This window comes from Mus pahari, chromosome 16, assembly GCF_900095145.1.
Source record: "Mus pahari chromosome 16, PAHARI_EIJ_v1.1, whole genome shotgun sequence".
Taxonomy (NCBI): domain Eukaryota; kingdom Metazoa; phylum Chordata; class Mammalia; order Rodentia; family Muridae; genus Mus; species Mus pahari.
In genome coordinates this window covers 45837298-45849756 of record NC_034605.1, presented here as the reverse complement: position 1 = coordinate 45849756, position 12459 = coordinate 45837298, and the positions used below count along the sequence as shown (strand labels likewise).

General features: G+C 43.7%; 1 protein-coding gene across 7 annotated transcripts in view; it reads right to left on the bottom strand.

Moving 5' to 3' along the window:
* Nucleotides 1-12459, bottom strand: part of Phactr1 (phosphatase and actin regulator 1) — a 451087-nt gene that overhangs the window by 206191 nt on the left and 232437 nt on the right. The window lies entirely within an intron of this gene.

Here is a 12459-nt window from a genome sequence, read left to right as displayed (position 1 = left end):
TTCCCCGAGAGTCCCTGTTCTGCTATTTTTAACTTTTTTTTTTTTAAGTTAGCATAAGAAACGCTAAGTTTTAATCTGGCATTTTCATGCATATTACATTATGCTTTTTTCTTATTAGAAGGATATTAAGGTTGTCACAAGAAGAAAACATAATCTGAATCCAAAAATGTTCTCATACACGTATGCATGGTGTGATGTAACTCTGTAGCTAATATATTTATGATCTAGTGTGGTTTTCACCCCAAAGCAACTTTACTTGGGACATAACACACAGGCCTTCCTCTGTCCTCCAGAACTCACTCCTCTCAACCTTACACATGTCACAGCTGCTCTGTTCAATATCTTATTATCTCCATGAAATTAAAACCAGGGCTATGATGCTGCTTATAACACGGGACTGTTCATATTCTAGAAACAAAAAACAAACAAACCACCGTATAATGCATTATCATCTAAGTGGGCTCCAGCGGAAAACAGTCTGAGATCCTGCAGGTTTGCCCAGCTCCTGACACTGTCAGGCAGGCTCCGCCAACCTGAGCTCTAACCAGCCAGCTCCTTCCTTCTGGCATACATGTCTTCTAAGGTGCTTTGTGCTTTCCTTCCTAACAGAGAATAGATCTTCCACTGTAAGGTTTTTGTCGCTATTTTTATTTCTTGCATAAGATACTGCATTTTGAACATACCCTCTCTATTTCAGCATTGTGTCTTCCAGCATAACGTGAGGAAGAAAACAAGGCGCACAGTCCAGTGCTCACCAGGTATCTTAAGCTACCTCTTACATCCTTACCAAGGCAAATATTCTATGCACAGATTTAACCTCAAACAATCAGGGCAAGGTGGGAGAGGTCCACAAATCTACCATTTCTTCTCCTACTATAAAGGGCTCTTTCAGCTTTGGATAGTTGAGTATCTTCTCTGTGTTCTCAGTGTGAGTCTAGGTGGTAGCCACAGGCTGTTTAACAGCTGACAAGTAATCAATCCATCCTAAGGCTAGGGAAACGTGTAGCATGCAGTTTGTTCTGAAGGGGAATTCAGAGGGCTTTGGGCAGTCAGAACGATTCACTGTGTGCTTATCTGGAAAATGAGGCACTCCTGCCTTGTGGTGGGTTTCGTTTACAGTGGCTGGCGATGAGACTCCTCTATCACCGAGTGCCGAAATTGGCAGAGCTCGCCTCTTAAATGCGTGGCAGATGCTCGGTGCCTCCTCTTGCCAGCACATGCTTTCTGGTCCATCCTTTTACCAAGCTGAGGAGCTCCACTACCAGATGATGAGGTTCCCAATGTGAGTTAAGTATTATTTACAGACTATGGCATCCATCAGACCAGCACTTCCCATTGGCACGTTTAAGTCCCTCAAACAGAGCCTAGCTTCCCCTAGCCCGGAAGGCTGGCTGCTAACTATACAGCAGACTCTATGAGTACTGAGCTCACCCTTCAGATCCAGAGGTCTAGCTACTGTGAGCTTCCTAATAATTCCAACCAGCAATCAGTATTACTTTCTGGTTGGCTGAGGTTTTTATTTTGGCTTTGTTTGTATGCTTAGTTTTTGTTTTAAACTTTCCATCTCCAGAAGAATTCTACTTATTTTATACCCCCTTCCCTTTTCTCTCCCTCTTCTTGCTGGCACTAGGGATTGAATCTGGGGATTCACGCTTGCAAGACACTCTACCACAGAGCAACAGCCACAACCAGTCCATCTGGCCACGCCTTCCCCACCTTAGTCTCTTTCTGTTCATGTTTGTGTTATGTTGCTGTTGTGCTGAGTATGTTCCATCCAGAGAAGCCTGCCGCTGGGGCTCAGGAGAAGACCACCATACCACTACTGAGGTGAGGGGCGCACAGAAAGCAGGATGTCGCAGCCTTAAAAGTGAAGCTCACAGAAGGGAAACCCTACGACAACTCCCCACCCCCCAGAACCATCTCTGGGGTTATGGCTTGTTTAGAAGCTAATTATTTGATTTTATAATTACTTTTGTGGGTTGCAAAATAATTATGGTGCAAGCACATCTACAAGTGCCAAAATAGCACAGGCAATTGTTCTAGAGTGCACAGCAAAACAATAAGAGAGTCAAGATGGTTATTTCCTAGGTGGAGATGAGAAAAATCCATCCCCCTTGGTAAAAAGTGTCAGCCTGCCCGAAGCCCACAGAAAGGTCACGGTGGATGCGAGAAAGCTAAAGAGACTCACAAGCCAGATTCAGAAGATAGGCTCTTTCTTTTTACATTGCTTTTCATTTTGAACCTGTTCTGCATTTTCTAGGCCCTCTAATGGACTTTTAAAAGGACCAAGATTTGAGCCAGGAATGAGGTATATAACTGTGGTCCCTGACTCTTCTGGCATTAGTCACTTGTTCAACACACACACACACACACACACACACACACACACACACACTAAGAGTGCTAAGACTCAGGCATACTGGGGCACACCCATAGTCCTAGCTACTCAGGAAGCTAAGATATATTTTGAGAGTAGCCTAAAGACCCAAAATGTGATTTGTTTGAATCACACACACAGAGGATTGGAGAACTGTTAGGAACTTTTTCAATTCAAAGATCAACTATGGTGATACATTGCATATAGATGGGTATTATTTTCTAATTACAGGGTCTTTGCCGTCATTAGAGCATATCCAACACTTTTTGCTAAGAACAAGTCTGCAAGCATCTTTGGCTTTTGGGGGCTGTGTTGTAGCTTATGAACAGTCACGGTATGTAACATGTGTGTGAAGCTATGAGCCAGCAAGCATGTATGGGTGGACACCAACAAGTGAGGTTCATGTGTCTTGTGTCATGCAATATTTTTTTTGTGGGTTATTTTTTTTAAACACTCCAAGTTATAGCAAACTTTCTCAGCCGATAAACCCAGGTGGGAAGCCCCAGGGCCGGAGTTAAACAGTCCCCTGGGGTTTAGGCACATCAGTCAACTTCATTTTGCAGGTGGGAGAAGCTGAGGACAGAAGTGACTTGAGGATAGGCAGAGGACAGCAGTGGTCCCTTGGGCTTCCACACTTGAAGTAAACACCCCCTCCCTCTGAGAATCCCAGGTTGAGAGCTTGCTTTGGGAGGTTGGTTTTGTCCTAATTTTTCTGTATCATTTTTCCCCTTCTGCAATTTAAGCATGGGACTTCTCCGCCCAAAATACCATAGCTCGGAGGCGTGGTGGAGGGTGATTCTCAGGCAGCTGGGCGTGGCTGACAAGCCCATTCACCATAGCATAAGCAGGTATAACGAGGATACCTTAGCAGCCCTGAGCTGTTCTCCATAAAGTGTTCATAGTGCTAACTACAACCTTAAAAGCCTGTTCAAATGTCTACCAGGTAATGAGATATATGAACTAGAAAATCACACACACACACACACACACACACACACACACACACACACACGTGCATGTGCTTATAGCCAGCCTCTGTCTGGATTATCTAAACTTACTAGTTTTCTTAAATGGTCTGAATTTACCCTTTCTTGTTCAACATGCCTCAGAACCTTTTCTCAATCTGTCTCAAATGTCCTCCAAAGTTGCTGTAATCCAAGTCACAGTCAATGAGTATCAGGATGGAGGTGGACAAACTGGACTTTCAACTTTTACACATACATTGCCAATAAGAATATAAATAAAATAGGATTGTTACTTTGTAACACAGTCTGGAATTTCTCAAGTGAATAATCCATAGGTTCCTGCATGACCCAGTGATGCCACCTCTAGGTACATACTGAGGAGAAATGAAGACCTGTGTTTACACCTAAGTTTTGCCCAGAAATGTTCACAATGAGACATTCACAATAGCTCCTCTAGAAACAAGTCATGTACCCAATTGATGGATGGATGGATGGATGGATAGATAGATAAATGGATGGATGGATAGATAGATGGATAGAAGGATGTGGTATACCCACAATAGAACATACATTTAGCCATAAAAGGAGGCATGATCCCTGCTATACAGTATGGATGAGCCTTAAATACATTATGTGTAGTGAAGGGAAGCCAGGCATAAGAATTTACATAGGACAGGGAGTCCATTTATATGAAAGGTCCAGAGAAGGGGAATATATAGACATCAAAAGTAGATTTGCACTTGCCTGAGATAGGTGTTATAGACTGACTGGACAGATTAACTAAAAGGATCAGAGTGTTGGGGTGGAGCTATAGAATAATGAGGTACTTTGCAGCTGCCTCTAGTGATGGATGTGAGATTCTGTGAAGATACCCAAACTGCTTACATGCTTCAAGTTAGTGAATTAGCAATTATGGTGTGTGAATTACGTCTTAATAAAGCTGCTAAAAAAAAAAAAATCCCCTAGGTCATCTTGCATTCTTCATGTATGGCATCCACTCAAATCTCAGCGCTCCCCAGCTCCTGTGTATTTCCCCCAGGCACAGCAAGCCATTGTCCTTGAAGTCACTTTAATGAATGGACTTGTACTTATCAGCTAGATGCGTAATTAATACATTGACAAATATTCATGTACTGAACATTTTTTTTGTTCCACACTTAATATCCATGCATCGCTCAAGACAGTAGAAATAAAAGACCAAAGAGGAGTCGTGGAGAGAGTCTGGCTGAGGAGACTCTATCTTTGATGGGACTTACAACTTTTCTCTACCCTTGCTCTTTACCCTGTCCCCAGGTGACACTTTGTTAGCCTAATCCTAGCTATCCAATACAATTGAGTTCAGAAGCCCTCTCCTCTGACGGACCTAGGTGGCTTTCCTCCCCTATCTCTAGTCTCTAACATCCAAGGATTATCCCTGTCATAGCAGCCCCCCTCTCTGGCCTACCAGGTCCTCTCAGGGCAGGAATTCAGGCTTGATGATTATAGCATCAATATCTGAGAAGTAAGTTAACCAACGGCCATATTCCACTCTCCTCCCGGCAATGCTAAGGAAATCCCACCATATCTGTCTTCATATGGTCTGCTGCTAACATGCTAAGATGATTTCTGTGCTGGGCTGCAACATCTATAGCTCATTCTTTCTTTATCCTTTATTCTTTCTTTGTTGCTTAGATCCAGGTTCGCTTACCTGAAGCCTTCCCCTCTTTGGGCTCCTCTTTTCTTCCCAACCACATGACGGGTGGAGGGACGGACACTTCTTTCCCTAACTCTGGCTAGCTAGCCTTCAGCTGGACCCTATTCATGTCCTCGCTTTTATCACAACTGCCAGCCAGAAATAGGACATTATACACAGCTAATGGCAGTTCTCAACTGGTTAAGGTGCCCCTCCCTTCAGATTGACATTTTGACTTTTTTTTTTTTTTTTTTTTTTTTTTCAGTGCTAGGGAATTGAATCCAGGACATCACACATGCCAGGCCAATGCTGCTCTCTACAGCCACACCCTTAGATTCTTCTTGAAGCCTTAAATGTCCAATCAAGTCCAAGAAGTTCTTTCCATCTATATTGATCAGTAAATCACAGAAAGAAGCATTTGGGTCTAGAAAACAGGTAAAGAACTCTTTATCCACCTCATGAACAGAATCTCATTAAGTGTCATACACAGATTCTAGCTACTAATCTTTCAGTTGGGTTCATCACTTCTGCATATAGGATCCTGCTTTAAGTTACAAAGCTCCCAAATATGTAGACACCTAATTGAACCAAAGTGAACATGAGTAGATGGGGTCAAGTGTCAGGCAGATACTTAAACAGAGGAATTTTATTAGCAAAAGTATCCATGAGTGGAATGTTATGCTAAAGTCAGGCCTGGTGGTGCAAGACGGTAAACCCAGCTATGCAGAGGGGAGACGCAGGAGAATGGCAAGTTTAAAACCTCCTTAGGCCACCTTCCTGTCTCTAAGTCATCAAAAGAGGGTTGGGGGTGGTGGTGGTGGATACAACTATGAATGGGGCACCTGCCTACAGTGAGCAAGACCCTGTGGTCAACCCTCATTACAAAACAAATCAAGTAAATACCTAAGAGAAAGAAAAGAAGAAGGAATACTGCGCTAAAAATAAAATTAGGTGATGATTTCCCATTGCTAGTGGAGAAAGAAGACAAAACACATTTCACGTGCAGGTCAGAACTGCAGGATTTTCATCCTCTGATAATGACTGCTCAAGGTCAAGGGACATTCATTCCCGACCTATGGATGGCCACAGTGGGTGAGCCCTCTTTCAGGTCTGGTTCTTCCCAGGTGCTACCAGTCATGTTAGCAATGTTAAAACAAAACAAAGCCAAAACCAAACAAAACCAAAACCAAAGCCCACCAAAATGTGTTTCTGAATCATTTGGGAGTAAGGAGCTTGGATGGTAAGTTCATAGTGATATATATATATATATATATATATATACCTTCTCTGGTTCCTGGAAACTGTTGTTTAGTGTTTCATAAGCTTGGTTTTAAAGGTAACTTAGTGAGGTCATCTGTGCTTCCAAGCCTATGGTGCTCAGGAGATGAAATCAGAATTCCTTCAACAACTTCTTTGGGCTTTCTGAGACCTCTCTTGCCCCAAGCAAGATGCACCACACTTGCTGTCCCTGAGTCCCACAGCTTTCCCTCTTAGACACGTCACACTTCAGTGGACTTGCGTGTCTACCTTCATCTCCCTGGCTCTTCTCCTGTGTTTTTGATTTCTGTCTTCCCAGTGCTTCTCGGAGTACGTCAAATCACTGGTTGGAGAAGAGCGGGCACGGTGTTCACGGACGCCTCTGTTGGCCTGTGTCATTTTCTGCCATATTCTGCCAGCATGTTCCCCCTGCAGACGCTCTTTCCGGGGTCCACAGTGCTCTTTCACGGTTTCAGTCCTCTATTTTCCACAGTGAAATACTTCTTCTCTTTACCTGAAACACTCTCCTTTTCTCTTATTCCAAATGTCCCCTCCTCAGGGAAGCTTGCCTGCCTTCCTCACCCCGTTACCAGTTCTTCAAGCTGTTTGATAGCTGCTTTCTTGTGGTCACCGAAGTCCAAGCTTTTTGAAGGTAATGAATAGCTGGTTGGTGTCCTTGTTGGTATTATCCAATTACCTGGGCAGGGCCTTGCACAAACAAGCTGAGTTCACAAATAATGCAGGAAAGTCAAGAAACTCTCCGCTGCTTGAAGACTTGACCCCTGAAGCAGAGGTTGAAGCCCCCCCCCCCTTCATTAGACTTGCCTGGCTCTACACACTCCTCCTCCATTTCCTTCTAAGCACACTTCGCATGTCTTGCTGGCCTTCCCCCACCCCACCTCTACATGCTTGGGTTCAAACCCAGGGCGTCCCACATTTTAGGCAAGTGCTCTCTCACCAAACTACACCCTCAGCCCTTCTGTCTGCTTCCTCTCTCGCCTCTGTGTTCCCTTACTCTGAGAAGTGACTGAAATCTGTCTCCATCTATCCACTTCGACTACTGAGTTGTCTGTAGACGGACTTCTTCGGTATAAATTTTGGTCCACCCATAGCGTTTGTTCTTTTACTTAGGATATCAACAATATATGTCTTAACCATGAGCTAGGGAGAAAAAGGGTTTCCTCTTGGACCCAAGTCAAGAAATTTAATTACAGAAGAGGCAATGCACCATAGTACAGCAGAAGGAAAAACCCAAGGCAAAATTGGACTTTGCTGTAACCAGACAAATGATAGTAATCACAGCTAATATTTCTTAAGCATGCTCCCTTGCCAGACACCATGCTAAGTGCTTTGTACCAATTATCTCATTTAATCCTCATAATTCCGTGCGGTAAATAATACTGTAATACCCTACCCGGCTAGCAAGGGGAGGGGCTTTATTTGCAAACCGACAGGAAAGTTCCAGGGTCCAGCTGTGGACCACTGCTAGAAGCTGCATCTTGCTTCCTGAACCTTTCTGCTTGCAACCCAGGCATCAAGTGGTAGCTTGACCTTGAAGGACTACTGGCTTCTCTGCATTCCCCTGATCTCAGTAAAAAGATAGGGGTGTGGGCCATAGAAACTCACTGGGCAGGTTCCCCTAAAGGGCTGTCCTGCTGGGAGCCTACAGTTCACAGAACAAAGATCCAGGACAATGTCCTCATGGGATGGGAAAAGTAGGCAAAGTGGCATACGTGCACACTTCTAATCCCAGCACTTGGAAGGCTGAGGCAGGAGGGTTCCTGTACATTTGGGGCTAGCCTAAGCTATCCAGTGAAACCCTGTCTCAAAAAGAATAATTGTTTTTTAAAAAAAAAAAATCATATGAGAGTTGACTAAGCAACATGATAAATAGTTCTAGCTTCTAAACTGCAACCTGGAGGTCTGTTCAGCAAATCAGTGGATTAATGCGTTTGCATGTGAATGCCCAGAGAACAGCTATCACACCTAAGTGCATCAAGACAGGCTAGCATATTGATTAATAACCAATAATGCCTCGCTTTCCAACTGCCTTTTTTTTTTTATTACTTTCAAAATGCCATGGCAAAAACGAGACTGAGCCTCCCAAGTATTTCTCATAACTGTTAACATGTTTTCTTTCTATTGAAACGACATCTTCACAGAAATGATTTTGTTTGTGTGTGATGCTGGGGATAGACTCCAGAGAGTCACACCTGAACACAGGCTCAACCACGGAGCTACACCCCCAACTGCACCTCAGACATCACTGGGGAGACTGCTTTCTAAAAATAACTCACCATGATTAAGACTCACAAGGAATTAAAATAATAATTGAAACTTCGTGAAATGATATACTGAAATACTTCCCTTCTGTTTTGGATTTCTCTGTATATTTGCTTTTTAATCATTTATATATGAAGTACTACCTTCCTAGTCACTTCCAATATAAAATTTTAGTGGAAATTTAATCATTTCTCATAGCTTTTCAATATACACAATTTCTACTTTATTTAGGTATTTTTTTTCCCCCTTTCTTCCTACCAGTCAGCCTGTCAAACAAGTAGATCAGGGAGAGTTTTTGAAAAATGTACCAGAAAATTCTGCTGTTTCTCCTTATCTGTGGCTCCGATTAGCTTAGCTTATTGAGATAGTAAGAGTACAGGACATGCACACAGCTATAAATGCGCGCGCGCACACACACACACACACACACACACATACCACAATTCCAAATTCTCTGAGTCAGCAGTTCTCAGCCTGTGGGTTGAAACCTCTCTGAGGGTCAAAAAGCCCTCTCAAAGAAGTCGCTGAAGACCACGAGAAAACACAGGTGTTTAAGGTGTTTACATTATGATTCATAGCAGTAGCAAAATCATAGTTATGAAGTAGCAATGAAATAATTTTATGGTTGGGAGAGGGTTCCCACAACGGGAGGAACTGTATGTAAGGGTCGCAGCATTAGGAAGGTTGAGCCCTAGATGTTGTGGAAGGGAAGAAATAAAAATGATCTAAAAACTAACATGCCGGTGTTCTGAGAAAAAATGTTATCTGCCTTTGTTTTATCTTGTATTTGAAACTCTGTGGCCTTTAGCACTGAAGTGCTACCTCACTCCACTCCCTTTTCTGAGAGCGGCTTCAGTCCAGAGGGGGGACAGCAAAGATGGGCAGAAGCACAAAGCGGCCATGAATGAGTGGTGGATTTATTCTACAGCTTATTGTTATTAGTAGTATTAAAGCAATTGGCTTAAAAATAAGGTCAACAAAACCATCTTTAAGGCTGGTGCACAAATATTAAGAGCATTAAAAAACAAAAACCAAAAACCAAAAAAACAACTTGAACGAAAAGATAATCGCTGTGGCCGGCGAGTGGCTCAGCAAATAAAGACACCGGACACCACAACCCGGTGACCTTGGTTCAATCCCTGGGACTCACAGTTTGGAAAACTAGAACTAAGTGCTATAGGGTGTCTGCATGCATGTGTGATGGCATGTGTACATGTACACACACATGCACACACGCACACACATATACACATACACACACAAATACATACACACATACACACACAAATACATACACCTACACAAATACACACACATACACACACACACAAATACGTACATACACACACAAATGAATACGTGTAATTTTAAAAAGTGGCTTAAAATGTAGTTTTATATTCTCTTCAACTAGTTAAGAATATTTTTTTTCTTTTAAAATTTACTACATATCAGCAAAAAGCATTTGGTTAGAGGAGATCTTTAGGTAGCAAAATTATAAAAAATATGCTTCAAGTGTTTACAAGAAAATTGTCGTTTTAAGGGAAGACTTCTTAAAAGGGACAGAATCTTTTGTGGATGTAGCTAAGTGGCCTCTTTACGGTTGATCAGGAATGAGACAGACTTAGAGAGTGAGATGCTGCAGAAGGGAGAGCCACCATGAGCATCTTTCTCTGGCTGGGTGTGTGGCTCTTTAGGGAGTGCTTGCCTGGCATGTCTAAGGCCCAGGGTTCCAGCCCTGGCACCCACCACAAGGAAAAAGCAGGAGAAGGAAGGAAGGTCTTTCTCTATAAGCTTTGGGAGAAGTCTGTCCCCTTTAAGCCCTGATCATACATTTACTTTTAAAAGGCCATTGCTCAGGTGAAATGCTGAGCAGATTAAAGCACTTGGCGCAGGTCCCTGAGACCCACGTGGTGAAAGGAAAGAACTAACTCTTGGAAGTTATTCTTCTCTGACCTCCGTATGGGTGACATGGCTCAGGCATAGACACCACACACACACACACACACACACACAAATGCACACACATACATACACACATACTCAAACATTCACACAAATACTCACACATACACACATACATACACCACACACACACACACACACACACACACAAAATGCACACATATACATACACACATACTCAAACATTCACACAAATACTCACACATACATATACCACACACACACACACACACACACACATACACACACACACACTCAATGAATGAAATAAAAATTTCTGATGTTCCTGCCATACATAAAAAGAATGAACCCAACTGTACCACACTCTTATTTTGCTCAACAAATGAGAGTACCACACACCTGGTATAGTGGTACAAAATTTGGTAAAACTTAGACACGATGACCTCAGCCCTCCTCATATATGAACTTCCTGCAATTAAATACTTGGATTATGTTAAGTGACACGAGAACATCGTCGAGGACATACTTCGGAGGGCATTCTGAAATTTGAGGCTATAGAGAAAGCATGAGTCCTGAAAGGAAGGCAGATGGCAGGTTAAAATACATGCCTGCCTTGAACGGCACACAGCACATGTTAGCGGTGATGGAGCTCATAATTACATACACAAGCATACATTCTTGAGTGTAGAAACACCCTTCCCTTATTATAGTAGTGCACAGAGACACTCATTTAAACAAACTCCCATGAATGGGGAAGCAGCCCATTTGGGATACCGTTCAGTCAACAGAGTGACTGGCATTTAATAAGTAGCTTGGCTAGCGACATGTTCTCCATTATACTGTATGGGAAAGGTCTAGCTTGGGGTCCAATTAATCTGCTCACATGCATTCACCTTGCTGTCTCTAGTTTAGCAGTCAGCATAAGAAACAGACGCATGTCAACATGTGTGTCTCAAAAACCATTAAACCCAACAGACAGGGCTTTGCTCTGTCCTCCCACCTCTGGTACTGTCCCAGTTTGCTCTTGGGTGACTCGCTCGCTCCACACCACCCAGCCTCTCTCACATTTTAATCAAAGAAAACTATAATTACGCAAACAGGACTCTGATTTTGAAAAGACATTAGGCCATCCGCAGTCACTTCATTAAGGAGCACTTCCGAGGCCGGCAGAGAACGGGGAGGGGGATTTTAAGTAATATCTGTTCTTCCAAGGGGAACGCTGGAAAGCCGCCTGCACAAGCAGGTGTACTGGAGCTAAGCGTTGAGCTCAGGGCTGGCCTCTGTTACATCTGCTGCTTAAAAACTTTTCAGCGACCTTCAGTGGGCCACCTGAATCTGCACACGGAGCTGCTGGGGAACTGCCAGGAGACTCCTATATAGGCACCTCCACAGAGGAGTCCATACAAGCAGAGGCTTCTGCCTGCTCCAGGGCCAACTGTCCCTGGTCCTTGGCTCTTTCTGCCCAGGGCTGCTGCCTGCACCTCCCCCACTCTGAGCACTGGGCATCTGTCCAAGAGGGACGAGCTGTAGCACTCAATAAACAAACAAACGAACAAACAAACAAATACCCCAGCCATATTTTACTCTAAAGAGACACCATTCCAAACAACTCCACAAATGCTCAGTGAGCTGGGTCCCTCAGAGGTCAAGGCAAACGACTTCTTCCAGGGAACCCACCTGAAGAAAGCCCACAATCTGTAATGTAACCCTGCAAATCTCACAGCAGAGATGGGGCTGGGGGTGGAGGTGGGGGAGCAGGTTTAACATTTATTTTTTTTAAAGCTTCTGTTGCTGACAGATCCCCTAAGACCCCATCTTGTCAAATCAAAAAGCCTACAGTTGATTCTTTGGGCGCTGCTGAAAGCCCACTGGCTCCCGGTGACACTCTGCAAAGTGCAGGGCCGGGCTGCAGGGAGTGAAGGTCTCCGCAGTTGTCCAGGTGGCAGATTCCGCCAGCACCCGGGACCGTGGACTGGCAGAGC